This window comes from Biomphalaria glabrata, chromosome 4 (assembly GCF_947242115.1).
Source record: "Biomphalaria glabrata chromosome 4, xgBioGlab47.1, whole genome shotgun sequence".
NCBI lineage: Eukaryota > Metazoa > Mollusca > Gastropoda > Planorbidae > Biomphalaria > Biomphalaria glabrata.
The window spans coordinates 32,715,474-32,731,137 of NC_074714.1; positions in this window are offsets into that span (position 1 = coordinate 32,715,474).

Here is a 15,664-nt window from a genome sequence, read left to right on the forward strand (position 1 = left end):
GGGCATGTTAGCTTAACTTGCAAAAATATTTTATTGGAGGTAAGGGCATTACTCTGGTCCATTTCACCAATACATTCAGGATTGGTCCTGACAAGAAGAGAACAAACTGTAATGATAAATGGCTCGAAATCAACATCAATATATATATATATATATATATACGAATATAAGCTAATTTGATATTTAAACTTGTTTATACCACTATTAGAATGTGCGTCCTCTGTTTGGGATCCGTCAGCTAAAGATAACATAAAGAAACTGAAACAAACACAAAATAGAGCCATGAGATCTAAAACAAACCAATATTCGCATTTAACTAGACAATAGAGTAACACCATTAGTTAAAAAGAAAATTTGAGGCACTTCAGCACTCAAGAGTAACAAGCACAATCTAAAAAAAAAAAATCCTTTAAAAAAAAAATAAGAGAGCTTATCTAAAGGGGAAGAACTCCGCCCTTAAAACTATATCTATCAATCATGTACAAGTTATTTCCCTTATTCGATATCAAACAAAATAATTAATTACCAATAATTAATTGGTTAATTAGGTATTTTTCTTTATTGTTTCATGTTTTGTTAGGTGAAATAAAAAATTGTTTAAAGTTTCAACTTGATCAGAGAATGCTTTATGGATAAATAGCTTTAACGATTATTTAGCCATATCTGTGAATACTGAAGGAATAGTTTCCCTTGTTGATAGCAAACAAAATAATTAATTACTGTTATGACATGATTAGGAATTAGTTATTTCTTTCGGGAATAGGGGTAAAGTTTTACTTACTGACAAGTGACGTGACAGTTAAAAGACAAGAATGCTCTATTCGACACTAGAAACACCATGTCTTTGGAAGATACAGACGGCTAATAACGAAGGACATTGAACGGATCCTTTTTTCAGTATTAAAAGTGTTTATTATGTTAACACTCGTGTCGACTACCTAATTTGATTGTTTCAGCCTTTCGCCGGTGTTTACTGAGTTGGTAAAGATTACCTCCTTTTTACTTCATTGTTTGGATTTGACACGGCGGAAGAGCCATAACATTACAAGTAATTAAGTGACTATTTGGTTACTTTTTTTTATTGATTCATGTGTTGTCTATGCAAATGAATAACTGTGCAAAGTTTCAACTCAAGAATAGGTGTGGGAGAATAACGTGTACACACTTTTTACCAGACAGAAAGACAGAGTGAGCTAGCAAAAGTACAGAAACTGTCACCTGATGCCATGGTGTGACAGCTTGAGTGCCTCAATGACTCTCAGATCTATACAGCCGGGAGCTCATCAATCCTGGCAGGTACTACCAAGCCGGACAGGTCCGTTAGGAAAGAGGCCAGACAATAGGTGCACCAACTCCCCGGGACACAGGCGTTTTGCGATAGGCTAACAACCTGTCCATGGAAAAAAAATAGTGTTACAGAAACCAGAGCAACAACACAAACACTAAACATAGTCAGAGGCGAGAGTAGAGCTTCACAAAGGAGACTTATGAAGCTGTGCAGGGAAAGTCAAACGAATCCTGTGAGGCCGACCACTCTACTTAAACCAATGCAAAAGAAACACTTCCTTATTCAGAAGGCAGCATTTAACTTGGGAACATGGAATGTCCGTACTTTACTAGAACCACGTAGATGTGCACAAACTGTCAAGGAAATGGCCAACTACAAACTACAGATCCTGGGAATGATTGAAGCAGTTTCACAAAAAGTCACCAAAATGCTTAGACGGGACAAACGATCATGTTACAATAATCTCGCTGAAAGGGCAGAAGAAGCAGTAGGTAAAGGAGATATAAAACAATTGTACAAAATCACCAAACTTAGTACTAAAAAGGCCAATTGCAATGTTCCAGTCCCAGACAAATATGGAAAACTATTTTCTTCAATAAATGAACAGCTTGAAAGATGGAAATAATATTTTCAAGAAGTTGTACATAGACTAATAAACGATGTGTATGATGGTTTAAATAAAATTATGAATTTAATCTTATGATATTTGTACATTGTAAATGATATATGATCAATGATAATAATAAAGAAATATAATCACATATAGTATGGTGTGAAAAATTCAATACTAATAGTAATATTCCAATAAATACTTAATTTAAAATTAGTATTTAAAAAAAAACAAGAATAATTCACCTTAACTTATAAGGTTCAGTAATATTGTTCACAACAATATTTCAAGACAACAACTGTCAATACAAGTAGATCTATCTTCTAGCCAAGATACTGTCCACCGACGATCAATACTCAAAAAAAAAAGTTCATAGTAGCATCAAAATTCACAAATTCCAAAAGTACCACCAGGTCTGGATATAGCAACGCGCAAATCTGAAACCTCAGACTTGTAAATCAAACTTGAAACATCAGACAGAAAACCTGAGATGAAAACGTCAGTCCTGTAACCTAAAACTGAGACTTGCGATTTCACCACTGAAACCGGAGACCCTATAGAAAGATAAAGAACAGATTCTTCTAATATTCTAATCTATATACAAAATTCGAATACAATTGAATACATACTAAAATAACTATACACTATGAAATAAAACTAAACAGGGGTCAAGGTAAGCCTTTAAGAATATCTACCAAGGCCAACGATAAGGCTTATCCAATATCGGACAGAAGGAGACATTCAAGAGCTGAACAGAATAGAGTCCGCTTCAGTCTAGCAACATGGAAAAATTAAAATGTGAACATATTTACTATGCAACTCAGTGGCGTAGCTGGGGTATTTGATGCCCTGTGCGGCAGTTCCTCGTGATGCCCTGTGCGGCAGTTCCTCGTGATGCCCTGTGCGGCAGTTCCTCGTGATGCCCTGTGCGGCAGTTCCTCGTGATGCCCTGTGCGGCAGTTCCTCGTGATGCTTTCCAAAAAAAAAAGTTTTACAACAGCGGAAAGTTTCTAATTTCTTAATAAAGTGTATTCATTTTTTAAGCATTGCTATTTCACACAGTATCAATTTTACAAAAAAGATAATGCAAGTAAATCTCGCGTGCTTTCCATTGCAAACTATTGATAATTTCATCGAAATCAGTTTTTTTTTTCCACTAATTATTGAAATTGCCAAATTAGTGAGTCGTAAATTCGTCATCGTAGATTGTAAGTATTTCTTCGTCAAAGAAAGTTTGGAAAATTTTCTCTTGCATGTAAGCCACACTTACCACAATAGTAAAAAAAAAAAATATGCGAATCAAGATGGCAATACTCGGGGACTGAATTTTTGTTTATAGAACTCTAAAGCTCAAAATAGATTCTTGTTTTGGAAGTTCAGAAACTTCCGGAGAAACTGCGACAATTACCTGAAGCGCCCCCCCCCCCCCAGAAAGCTGGGAGAACCATCGAGATTGATTTCCATCTGAGGAATCAATAAAGGTGACCAAAATTCATATTTATCATGACGTTGTTCTTATAGGGCTATTATTTCACGAACAATACGGTCCAAGGAAGGTATTGTTATCAGTAGCTCTTTCTTATGTGTCGATAGAAAATCTAATTTTTTTTTCCGGCATTTATTTCTTGTGGCCAGTACGTCTTTGAGGCTCTGCAAGACAATGTACCATAAAACATTGATCCAGATTTTGTATGTGTACTGTGGAAAATAATCAAGAAATATTTGCTTTTTATACTTTCTATATGATTTTTTTTCGTGAGCACTTCTATTACAATAAATTCGTTTTTATTTTTGTTGGGACATTTACGTATTCGGTCTCTCGGGAATGGATCGTAATTTGGATAGAAATTTCACTCCAGGATATTTCTTTAATTTGGTACTGCGAATTCTTCTATAACTCGTTCGCGATGCCCACAGAGTGCCAGATTCTGCTTTCTGTTCTCCACATTTTCACCTCTTGCTTACTTAAATCTTGAGCCTTACTGTCATTATTATTGCTTAGTCACAGACAGACTTCAAGTTCCCTCCAAGCAAATGATATGTGGCTGAGAGGCTAAAACAACTTAGGTACGGCTTGACCACCTTACAACTCATTCGAATCCCGACTCTAGCAGGCTTGTGTTTGCTGAGCGGTTGGAAAAACTTTTGCCTGATTCCCCTTCCTCACTGGTCCACAAAAGAGATTGGACCATTACAAATTAGTAATTTAAAACAACAACACTATTAGAAACTTTAATCAGGGCATGGAACAATGAAGTAACATCATGTAAGGTTTCAAAAACAAAGTGTAAAAGTGCGTTGACTTAGGAAATTGAAACACATCTGGTAAACTTTGATTCAAGATGGTCTACAGCTTACATTTAAGAAAGAACATAGGACATAACTGATTACCAAAACCACTAACGGATAAAGAACTTTGGAGTGGGGGTGCGATTTTTTTCCAAACCCTAACCCTAACGCCCAGTAAACCATAAAACTATGCATAAACGTGCGTACAGCACACACACACACACACGCACGCACACACACACATATATTTATATATATGAGAATAAAAAAATCAGTATTTCTCAACCTTCGACAAAAAAAAACAACAACTGGGGCAGCGCTATACGGTTCTCTTGTGGGGTTCGCCAAAAGCGTTTTCTTGCATTCTTCATTGCAGAAACACATTCTCCTGACATCTACAGCTCATTATTCATCTATGGAGTTCGGGGCGAAGCCCCGACGACAAAAGCGTTTTCTTGCTTTTTTCACTGCAGAAACGTATTCTCCTGACATCTACAGCTTATAATTCATCAATCGAGTTCTGGGCAAAGCCACGACGCCAAAAGCGTTTTCTTGCATTCTTCACTGCAGTAACGCATTCTCCTGACCTAAAGCTCATTATTCATACAATTAAAAAAGAACCTTTTGAATAATGCTGTACTAGAAGAAAAATATTCTGATATGAATTTATAGGCCCTTAATACATTGCAAATAAAACCGATTTGTTCCTTGAAAAGATAAGATACCCCACATATTTAGATTTTGGCTTTGAGGATCGCCGCCGAAAAAAAAATTATTCGATAAATAATATTCAAGAAAATTGAAGTATAAATTGTGAGTTATAGTCCCAAATTTATTTAACTAGAAAAATATCAGATTGAGTAAAGGTTGGGAAAAGGCGACTATGAAAATATTATATGAGTTTAGAACTCATCTCAATCATGACTCTTATACCGAAAAATTTTTCCAATGCAAAGTCTTTCTTAAAATAATTATGATAAATTCATGTAAAATTACATAAATTCTGTCTGGAAATGGGAGGGGCGGTAGAGTGAAAACGATTAATCCTCGCTCCTTTAATAATTTCTGCTAAAGATTGCATTTGGCATTAAAGAATAGGGGTGGGTCGACTCGATATAACAATTTAACTTATACTATATATAAATTTTATTAGTGACAGATTTTTTAAAATTTTGTAATTTCTTAACTATAATACAAAAAGAAAAAAATATTGATTTGTCCGATGGGGGAAATGCGATTGCATGTATCGCCCCTCCCACCTGGTACAACCCTTTTTCATTTAAATTTACTAATGATACAATTTGAGTGTGGTACGACATAATATACAATGGGTCACATATCAATACGTAGTTTATATTATATAGATCTCTGTAAGTGATTCGAAATACAGTGAAATTAAAGACTGTACAAGCAAAGAACTTTCAATGCTTCTGGAACTAATTATGACTGGTTGGCCAGACACAAGAAGCGAGACTCCAATTGAAGTCAGGCCATATTGGGATTCAAGAGACCAGTTATCAACTTCGCATGGTATTATATACAAAGGTCTGAGAGTTTACGTAAATACATCCTAAATCTTATTCACAAGTCTCACTTAGGAATAGTCAAGTGTAAGCAGAGAGCCAGAGGTCATGTTTTGGCCAGGCATGAATGCAGACGTTGAAGTGACAGTTAGGGATTGTAGCAGGTGTGCTGAACATCTTAATCAAAATGTGTCAGCACAGCTAATACCTACCAAGACACCAGACCTTCCATACAACATGGTTGGATGTGATCTGTTTAACTTTGAGGGTAAAAAGTATGTGCTTCTAGTTGACTACTTCTCAAAGTTTATTGATGTCAAAGAACTGTCACAGGAAACTACATCAGATATCTTCGAAGCAATGAAGAGTATATTCGCATGCCATGGAGTACCTAGAATGTTAAGGTAAGATAGCGGGCCACAGCTCGCTTCAAGGGAATTCCTGAACTTCTGTAAATCATACGGAATAGAGCATGAAATGTCAAGTCCTCATTTTCAGAATTCAAATGGCGAGGCTGAAAGAGCTATTCAGACTGTGAAGAAACTTTGGAAGAAAAGCGAAGACAAATTTCTGTCGCTATTAGACTACAGAACTACAGAACTACTCCACTGAGCAATATTAATTTATCGCCAGCACAATTACTCATGGGGCGACGACCCAGAAATTTGTTACCTTCGAGTGAGGAAATACTCACACCTAAGACACCCGATCTCAAGGTGGTGAAGAAACACTTTGACTCCGAGAAAGTCTCAGAAAAATAATTAAGATAAGAGGAAAGGAGTTAAGAGTCATAATCCACTACAAGACGGAACGGCAGTCAGAATGCAAATTAATTCTAAGTGGAAACCAGGAACAATAGTTTCGAAACATTCTAAGCATAGATCATATAATGTCAAAAGTGGAAATAAGGTCTACAGAAGAAACAGAAAACACATCAGAAAGTCTTCTGAGAAAGCAAATAGATTGAAAGTCTTCTGAGAAAGCAAACAGATTTGACAATAATTATGACTTTCCAGGTGACATCTCAGAACAACTAGAACCACAATATCTAGAGAGTCCAAGATTACAAACTACGCTAGGTGTAGAGCCGCCACTTCACACTGCTTCTTATAACACCTCTAGACCACATGAGCCTTACGTAACACGCTCAGGCAGAATAGTTAACAAACCCAAGAGACTTGATTTGTGAATTGACTTTTTAGTTGACTAGTTTGTTAGTTATTCTGATAAATAGATTTTCTGAATAGGGTTTGTTGGACTAGTACGTTTCGTTTCTTTGATTAAAAAGTATTGGGCCGAAGTTGCTTTTTTCCCTATATATCTTTGTATTTTTCAGTTCTCTTTTTAAATTAAACTGACATTATTATGCTATAATTTTAAGTGTACCTGATAGAGAAAAAAAATTCTGCACAAAAATACGGGTAGTTGGGATATAACCCGATAGAGGCTATAAAAAGAAAAGACCTGAAACTAGCGCGTGAAACTACACATTTACAGTACTTTATTTGATGAGTATTTTACCCAAGATCTGTGTTGTTTTTTTAGGACTAGCTTATTTCATGTACCCGGCATTTTCCGATACACAATTTCATACATAAAATAATTGTTGAAAAAAATTGTAGTGATTTTAAACTTTAAATGATTACTAAAAAAGGTGTTACTCTAATCAATTTTGAATATTATTTTGTTATGAATGTCACTGTTTATTTTGTGTCTGTTCTAGTTTCTTAAATTTTTCTTGAGTAAAGGGGTCGTTTTTTTCCTAATGGGTATACCTGATTTCTCCAAGCAGCCTTTGTAAAATATTGGTAATAAATAATGCTATGTTTATAAACAAAAAATCGCATGGCTGCATTATGATGAATGTACGTGTTAGTTCAATATATTTTATATTACTAGGTAACTATAAATAACCGCATAAATAGACGTAAGTTTAATTTTTTTTCTGTTAGATAAAGTCATTTGGCAAATTTTTTTTTATATCCTAATTCTAAAAAGGAATAATAATAGAATTATACAGTAAAAATAATCACTAAGTTTTTCTTTTAATAGTTTTGAAAGTCTGAGTTTGTGTTTTTGCAAATGTACACAAGCTACACTATGAGTCAGTCCATCTCTTCCATGGGCGTAGCCAGGATTTTTTTTCGGGGAGGGTTTTGGAATCCCCCCCCCCCGACCCCCCCCCCTCCCGCGCGTAAAAAAATTATATATATATATATATATATATATATATATATATATGTATATATATATATATATATATATGTATATATATATATATATATATGTGTGTGTGTGTGTGTGTGTGTACATAATTAATCTTTATTACATTCTGACCCTTTCGGAAGACGTTTATTGTTTATTGTAGACTCCCCGCCCTTGCTAGCAAGGGGGTCTGGGGGAGTTCGCAGCGCTCCCTCAGCGCGGGGCGAAGCCCCGCCGCCGAGCACTATTTCTGGTGTTGAAAGCCAACAAAATGCATATTCTTAGGTATCTACGGTGCATTATCTTGCTATTATAAAGTTTTATTTCAAAAACCTAATGTACTATTCTTACTGACTTAGACCCTCCCGTGCCGTTCGGCGCATTTTCCGGCATGCTGTTTCCGCAACTCTTATTTTGCGTAATTCATTTTGTGTGAGAACATGTCCCGCAAAACCTCATGCGACGCTCTGTCACAACCTTACTAAGGATTCGACTCCCAGTTCGGCATATGATTTCTTTGATTTAGACCCGATCTGTCATAGCCATCTTTGTTGAGAAACATTTAATGATTTTCAATTTCGGCAGAAGATTATTCACACTTTATTAATGGAGCCCAAGCCACTGGTAGAAATTTGTAACCTTTCTTGACTACGCTCTTGGAATTACATGCCTGTATTTCGCTTTAGATTTTATATCGAAAAGGAAAGTTTTTTCGTCAAATCATCTGTTGAGGGGTTTTAAACTAAGAAATCTCTGGATTTTTTTTTTTTATTCAAAACCCCATTTAGCTACGATCATAGAATTTGGTGACTGTAGTTTGCTTTAAAATAATATTGAAGAGAGAGGTTTTCAACTCTAAACGTTCTGTAGGGGAATTTTAAACTCAAAACCATCTGGAGGGGTTTTAAACTTTAAAGAAAAAGCAATCTGGAGGAGGGGGATTTAAACTCAAAACCCCTTTGCCTACGCTCATAGATTTTATAGTGTGTAATTTGCTTTTTTTTTTATATTGAAGAAGTACTTTTTAGCTTCAAACCCCAACTGGAAGGGGGGGGGGTTAAACTCAAAACCCCTTTGGCTACGCTCATAGAATTTTGAGTGTGTAATTTGCTTTTTTTATATTGAAGATGGGGTTTATCGTAAATTTTGGAGGGGGTTTTAAAATCAAAATCTTCCTCAACTGTGATGGAATTTGGGGATTGTTGTTTGCATTTTTTTTTGTTTTGTTTTATAGAAGAGGGGGATTTAACTGCAAAAACCTCTGGTAGGGGGTTTAAAATTCAAAACCCCCTGTAGGGGGTTTTAAACTCAAAGCCCCCTGGTAGAGGGATAAAATATCTCAAAACCCCCTAATAGGGTTTTTTTAAATATCAAAACCCCCTGGTAGGGAGATTTAAACTCAAAACCCCCTGGTAGAGGGTTTTTAACTCAAAACTGCCTCGGCTGTGCTGTGGTAAGTGATGATTTAGTATTAAAATCTCACCTAAAATAAACAAAATGAAAGCAAAAATCAGTCACTTAATTCCGTCCCCCCCCCCCCCGCAGGGGGGGGGGATTTCATTTCGGGGGGGGGGGTTTGAACCCCAAGAACCCCCCCCTGGCTACGCCCATGATCTCTTCTAATTGTTTAGAAATGAGTGTAAAAATGTAGGCTTCGATATTTTTAGCCTGAATTTAAGAAGTTACAAACTTCAAACAACTAATATATTGCCTCTTCCATAAAACTTTGTACTTAAAAAATAAATTTATCCAATGCTCGAGATCCTGCTTGTATACCTAGGCCCTATTTAAATCGATCCGGTATCAATGTATTATGTAGCAATAACCCCGCAAAAAAATTAAATGAAAGAAGATTGAGATATACATATATTTTTGTGACGGTACGCACCGGTACGGGGTACCGGCACCTTTTTTCAATGTCGGGAAAAATGATTACTTTTCTTGTAATTCAACGTTAATTGTTAATTTATTATTAGTTGAAAGTTAGGCAATCTATCACTGAGTACCGGAGCCTCTTTTTTTATTTGTAAAAAAAAAAGCACTTTATATACTTTCAGCCGACATACGTATTATTAAAAACACCTCTATGTGAACTTCTCAATCATCTAGAGCAGTGATTCCCAAAGTGGTCTATATAGACCCCCAGGGGTCTACGAAGACCTCCAGGGGTCTACGAAGACCTCCAAGGGGTCTACGAAAGTGCAAAAATAAATTGGGGGTCTATGAGATGTCCACGGGGGTCTACGATATGGGTTTCATCCAAGCAGGACGAGTTACTTAATTTTCACATTCCATTAATGTAATTATTTCATACACTAATATATGATTTATACCTTCGTTAATCCTTTAAATATTTATCCTGCTATTCAAACGAAAAATTGTTGTATTTAATTCCAATACTTATTTAAATAGCTTAATTTAATCCACTTAACTTAATCCACTACTATTTTTAATTTACATAAATGATTTACCAAATTGCATTAGTTCAGGAACAAAAGTCAGATTATTTGCAGACGATTGCATAATATATAGAACAATAAAAACAACACAAGACACAGATATTTTACAAAGAGAATTAGATGAATTACAGAAATGGGAATCAAATTGGAGCTTGTCTTTCCACCCAGAAAAATGTCAGTTGTTAAGAGTAACAAAAAAACTAAAACAAATTAATTCCACTTATCTTATTCATGGCAAACCAGTAACACAGACTAAAAACGCAAAATACCTAGGTGTTATAATAAATGAAAAACTGTCATGGAATCCACATATTGATGAAACTACAAAAAAATCAAACAAAGCATTAGGATTTATTAAAAGAAATTTCTATAAATCAAATAAGAACATAAAACCAAAATGTTATTTAACCTTGGTTAGGCCAATAATAGAATATGCATCCTCTGTTTGGGACCCCTCAACTCAAGAAAACATTAAGAAACTAGAACAGACACAAAATAGAGCAGTGCGATTCATAACAAACGAATATTCACATTTGACTAGAGTAACACCTTTAGTAAAATCACTAAATTTAGAAAGCCTTCAGGACAGAAGGCTCAAAAGTAAAGTAGCAATAATACATAAAACACTGAACCATAATCTTCAAATACAAAAACAAAATTTAATAAAATACTCTGAAAGACACAAAGATAAAGGCACATTCCTCGTCCCATATGCTAGGACAAATTTGTACAAATACTCCTTCTTCCCTAGTGCTATTAGAGCATGGAATGGGTTGCCTGAGCTAGCCAGGAAAACCAGTGACTTGGCAGAATTTAAGTCATTGGTTAATATGCATGACTAAATGCATGACGCGTAGGACGTAATCATCTTCTTTTTTGAAGTAACGTCTGTATTATATAAGATAAGATAAGATAATTTTTGTCTACATACAACTAATGTTTAGAAAAAAAATGTAGACTGTACAGCGTTGATTATTTAAAATTGGGATTCATTCCTTCCTTTTCAAACAATTGGTTGCCTAAGTGACTTTTTATGACGATATGAAACCAGTTACGCTGGAGGATCATCTGAGACAATGCCACCCTGACAAAAATAAGGATTTGAAAAACTTTAAAACACTCAAAGATAAAGTTCAGAATAGACCCACAAAATCTCTGTTTGACATCATATAAAGAAGATGATGGTTTGTGAGCGTCTTGCAAGATTTCTTTACTTATAGCAAAATTCGGAAAACAGCAAAGGTCAAACATTGAATCTACCAGTCGTTTTACACAAACCTACATCTGTTATTATTTTTAAAAATTCTTAAAGCAGCAATATAGTTCAAAGTCGCTTCGGTGGCATGAGTAATCAAATTAAAAGCTTCTTAAGTAAATCTTTGCAAACGACATAACTACGGTTTGGCCTGACAAGGTGTAGCGCTGTGTGCTACAAACTGTCTAATGGTCGCCGTCTCCTTATATATTTCCTTAGGGTTGACCCACGAGACCTTTCCCATGTTTGGGTATAGTTGCAAGGCAGCAGAGTTTTTTAATTAAGTTTTCCTTCTGCTAGGTGGTAGCAAGCCAAGGCTAATGAGCCCTTCCTGTTCGAAGCTTACTGGTTTATGCTCCAGTTACTAGCCTTCACCCCTTCTCCTGTTAATGAAAACAGTTCCGCAGTTTGAGCCACACGTGAAAGATCAAGAAATACACAAGAAACTGCGAAATCTTTTACAATGATACTTAAGGCAAATTAATTAATTAATTAATTAATATATAATGTTGGAAATACTACTTCAGATAACAACATATTCGTAAATGAAACATAATATCCGTAGTTGTGTAGTTTCAACTCACTACAGTTAGAAATTTGTTTTTAAAAAAATGATGAATTTGCAAACATTTGCAAGTTAAGCAGGGGGTCTACCGAAAATCAAAAAACATGGCAAGGGGTCTACGAGATAAAAAAAAGTTTGGGAACCACTGATCTAGAGTCTTAGACAGACATTATTTTAGACTAGATTTAAGTAGAGACTAGACCTAGATTTAGTAGGCCTATTATTATAAAAAAAAAAAAAAATAGTCATTATAGACATCATTCGCAATTTTATTATTAGGTCTAGGCATTGAAAGGTAAATCTATTAATAAACTATAATACATCGCTAAGTCTAGTACTAACTTATTAAATAAGTCATTATAAGTAGAAGTATTATAATGAATATTGTATAGCCTAGATCTAGATTGACTAAATTATAGATAGATCTAAAGATAGATCTCTAGTTTAGTAGATTAAGAATAGAGTATAGTAAACGTATTACAGTATTATTAGATCTATGATCTATGTCTTATGTCTATATATTATATCTAATAATCTAATAATTAAAAAACTTTAGTCTTTATTAATATATAGACCTTTTATCTAATAAAAACTGACTATAGGCATAGCATAAGCTAGACTCGGCAATCTAGTCTCAAGATAGAATCTATACTATTACTAGATCTATTCGATTTTTATATATAGATCTAGACTAGAATTAGATTATAGATCTAAATATACTAATGGAGAGATGATATGAGGTGTTAGCTAATAGCGTTGCACAAGAAACAAACCTGGGTTTTTCTAAACTCTAATACTTGGTATGTAATAGTAAAACAGCACCTACCTAAATAAATCGTAACTAGCAATCAAAAACCTATATTTATTGTAGTATATATAGGTCTGTGGTTGTATTTTATATAGCCTTCGTAACTTCTTCTTTAGACAAATGACTTTTGTAATTTCTTTTACTGAAAATTGGGATATTCGCATAGACATATATATATAGACTGGACGATAAAGAACAAATTATTATCGGAAATATTTGGGAAAAGATCAGTTTGTAGATCCACATCACAAACCTATATATATTTGCCTATGTCTATGATTGTAAAACAAAGACAAAATATTGGGAATATGGCAGTTTTGTACTTTTCAAAACTAAAGATCAAAGGTATATATTGGCTGAAATGTTAGTCCTAGAATTTATAGCTCAATCTCCGCCATTTTTATTTTTCACATAGATATAGTACATAAAACATATTTGACTTCCCCCAAATAAAAATAACTTCCTGCTTCCAGTCTATATTTATTTATGTCTATGGATATTCGCGTCTGACACATATTTAATTTTTATGTTCAGCAACAAACCCTATAAAGAAGAGAGATGTAACATATTGGTATTATATGTACATTTGCACACTAAGACTTTATTGATCCTTACGGAAATTTGTTGTGATTACAAGGACTCCTTTCTCATATAAAGACAACACAACAGAAAAATGCACATAAATACAACAGACAACATAAAGAGTTCATTCAGCGACTACACACAGGTAGGCCTATCTTGGTGCATTTCATGTTCCCTGATCAATGAGTGGCGGTGATTGTCTGACCGAGTGAGGTACGAATGAATTTTTATACCGCTCCGTTCTTGTTTTGATTGACAGCAGTCGCCCACTTCGCGACGACCTGACGTAGTTCTGATGGAGCGGGTGGCCGTTGTCTTCCAAGATTTTTTCGATTTTTCTTAGGCACTTTTGTTCAAAAAGTTCCTTTAAATGTGGTAATGTTGTGAGTGTAATTTTGATGCTTTTTTAATGATGTTTTCTAGACGTCGCAACAGTTTAGATGAGGCGTTGCCTTGCCAACAAGTTATTCCGTATGTTAGCAGATTTTGTATGGTCGCGCTGTAAAAAGTCTCAAGGATCTTCTTCTTTAGTTTAAAGCTATTAAGTTTGTATAGAAAAAAGAGTCGCTGAGTTTTCTTTGTCAAAGTTCCAAGGTGGTCTTCCCGTGAAAGCTTGTTGATGATAACGCTTAGATATTTATATGCCTTTACTTGTTCTATAGATGTAGTGTTTATTTGCAGTTCATGTATATTTTGTTTATTCTTTCTAAAATCTATTATAAGTTCTTTAGTTTTTGTGACATTCAGTTCTAGAAAGTTGTCGGTGTACCAGTTTGTAAACTCTTCTATCGAGCTTCGATACTGAGTTTCGTCTTCTGAAATAAGACCGACTATGGCAGTATCATCAGCGAATTTAATGAGTTTAACTGAGTCATAGATGCTTCTTATGTCATTAGTGTAAAGAGTGTACAGTACAGGAGAAAGTAGCGCGTCAGTGCAACACCGCTTGTGTTTACGTAATAAATGGAGTTCCTAATATGTCTTCCCTCTTAAGCACTAGTTTGTTATTTGTGTAATACGAATAATCTACCGCTAAAGCCACGATGATGACGTCAACTGGTCGCTCTGGAGAAATTCGACCGTTTCACCGTGACTATGACGGGTACATTGTTTTCTTCTCATGAGTCAATCTTAGTGTAGGTAGTTGATTTTATCTCCCTAGAAATAAAAAAAAAACCACTCATGTTAAAAATATGTTATAGGAATGGGGTTGGAGCGGTACGGTAAACTGGAAACGATTCATCAGGCACCTTTCTCTCCCAGTAGCCGATGTTTATAACTATAAAACATTTTCATAAGCAAATGGGCGACACAAAATGTATTGAACTATTTATAATTGTAATATATGATTTCAGTAAGTGTTTGTTTCTTGTGTACTTTCTCCATAACACTCTGACCGTGCCCTCTCCCTAACGATGACATCTACCTACCTAAACCCCCCCCCCCCCCCCAAACTAACCGTATCCGCATGTAGTTACAATCACCAAACTCTTTTGGAAAATTATTTTGTCTTTCTTGGCGTCTGTGTTTCAGTTACACTATTTATGTGGATTTGTAGTTTTTCGTAGAAACTGTGTACACCATGTCCTGACATTAAGTCCTCAAATGTAGGAGATCTCTGACAAACAGACATTAATTTATGAACCACTCCAAAAATAGTCATGACTATATATCCACTACAACCCCATGGTCATGGCCCACTCAAAGCTGTTCGAGTCTATAATTAATTTGATTTAGAAAAAATCAAAGGACCGCATTGCTCAAAAAATTCCAATGACGATATAGAGCACAAATATAGAGACCTATCTTTTCTTAGACCAGATTCTTAGGCACACAGAGTTGGTGTCACCGTTGCGTTAAACTATCCACCTTTCCCTTATATGTCAACCTTTCCAATAGAATCAATCTAGCGTTAGTTTATTAGATTGGTGGAAGCAATACAAAAAGCTAAATACCCACAAACTAACAGTCATTGATTTGTACACAACTGTTAAATATGAGCCGAATCTTTTCAACTTCTTGGTTTCACTTTGGTGTCAGAGGTGCGGCCCGCCCCCACCCCCCCCCTGGCACTGCATTA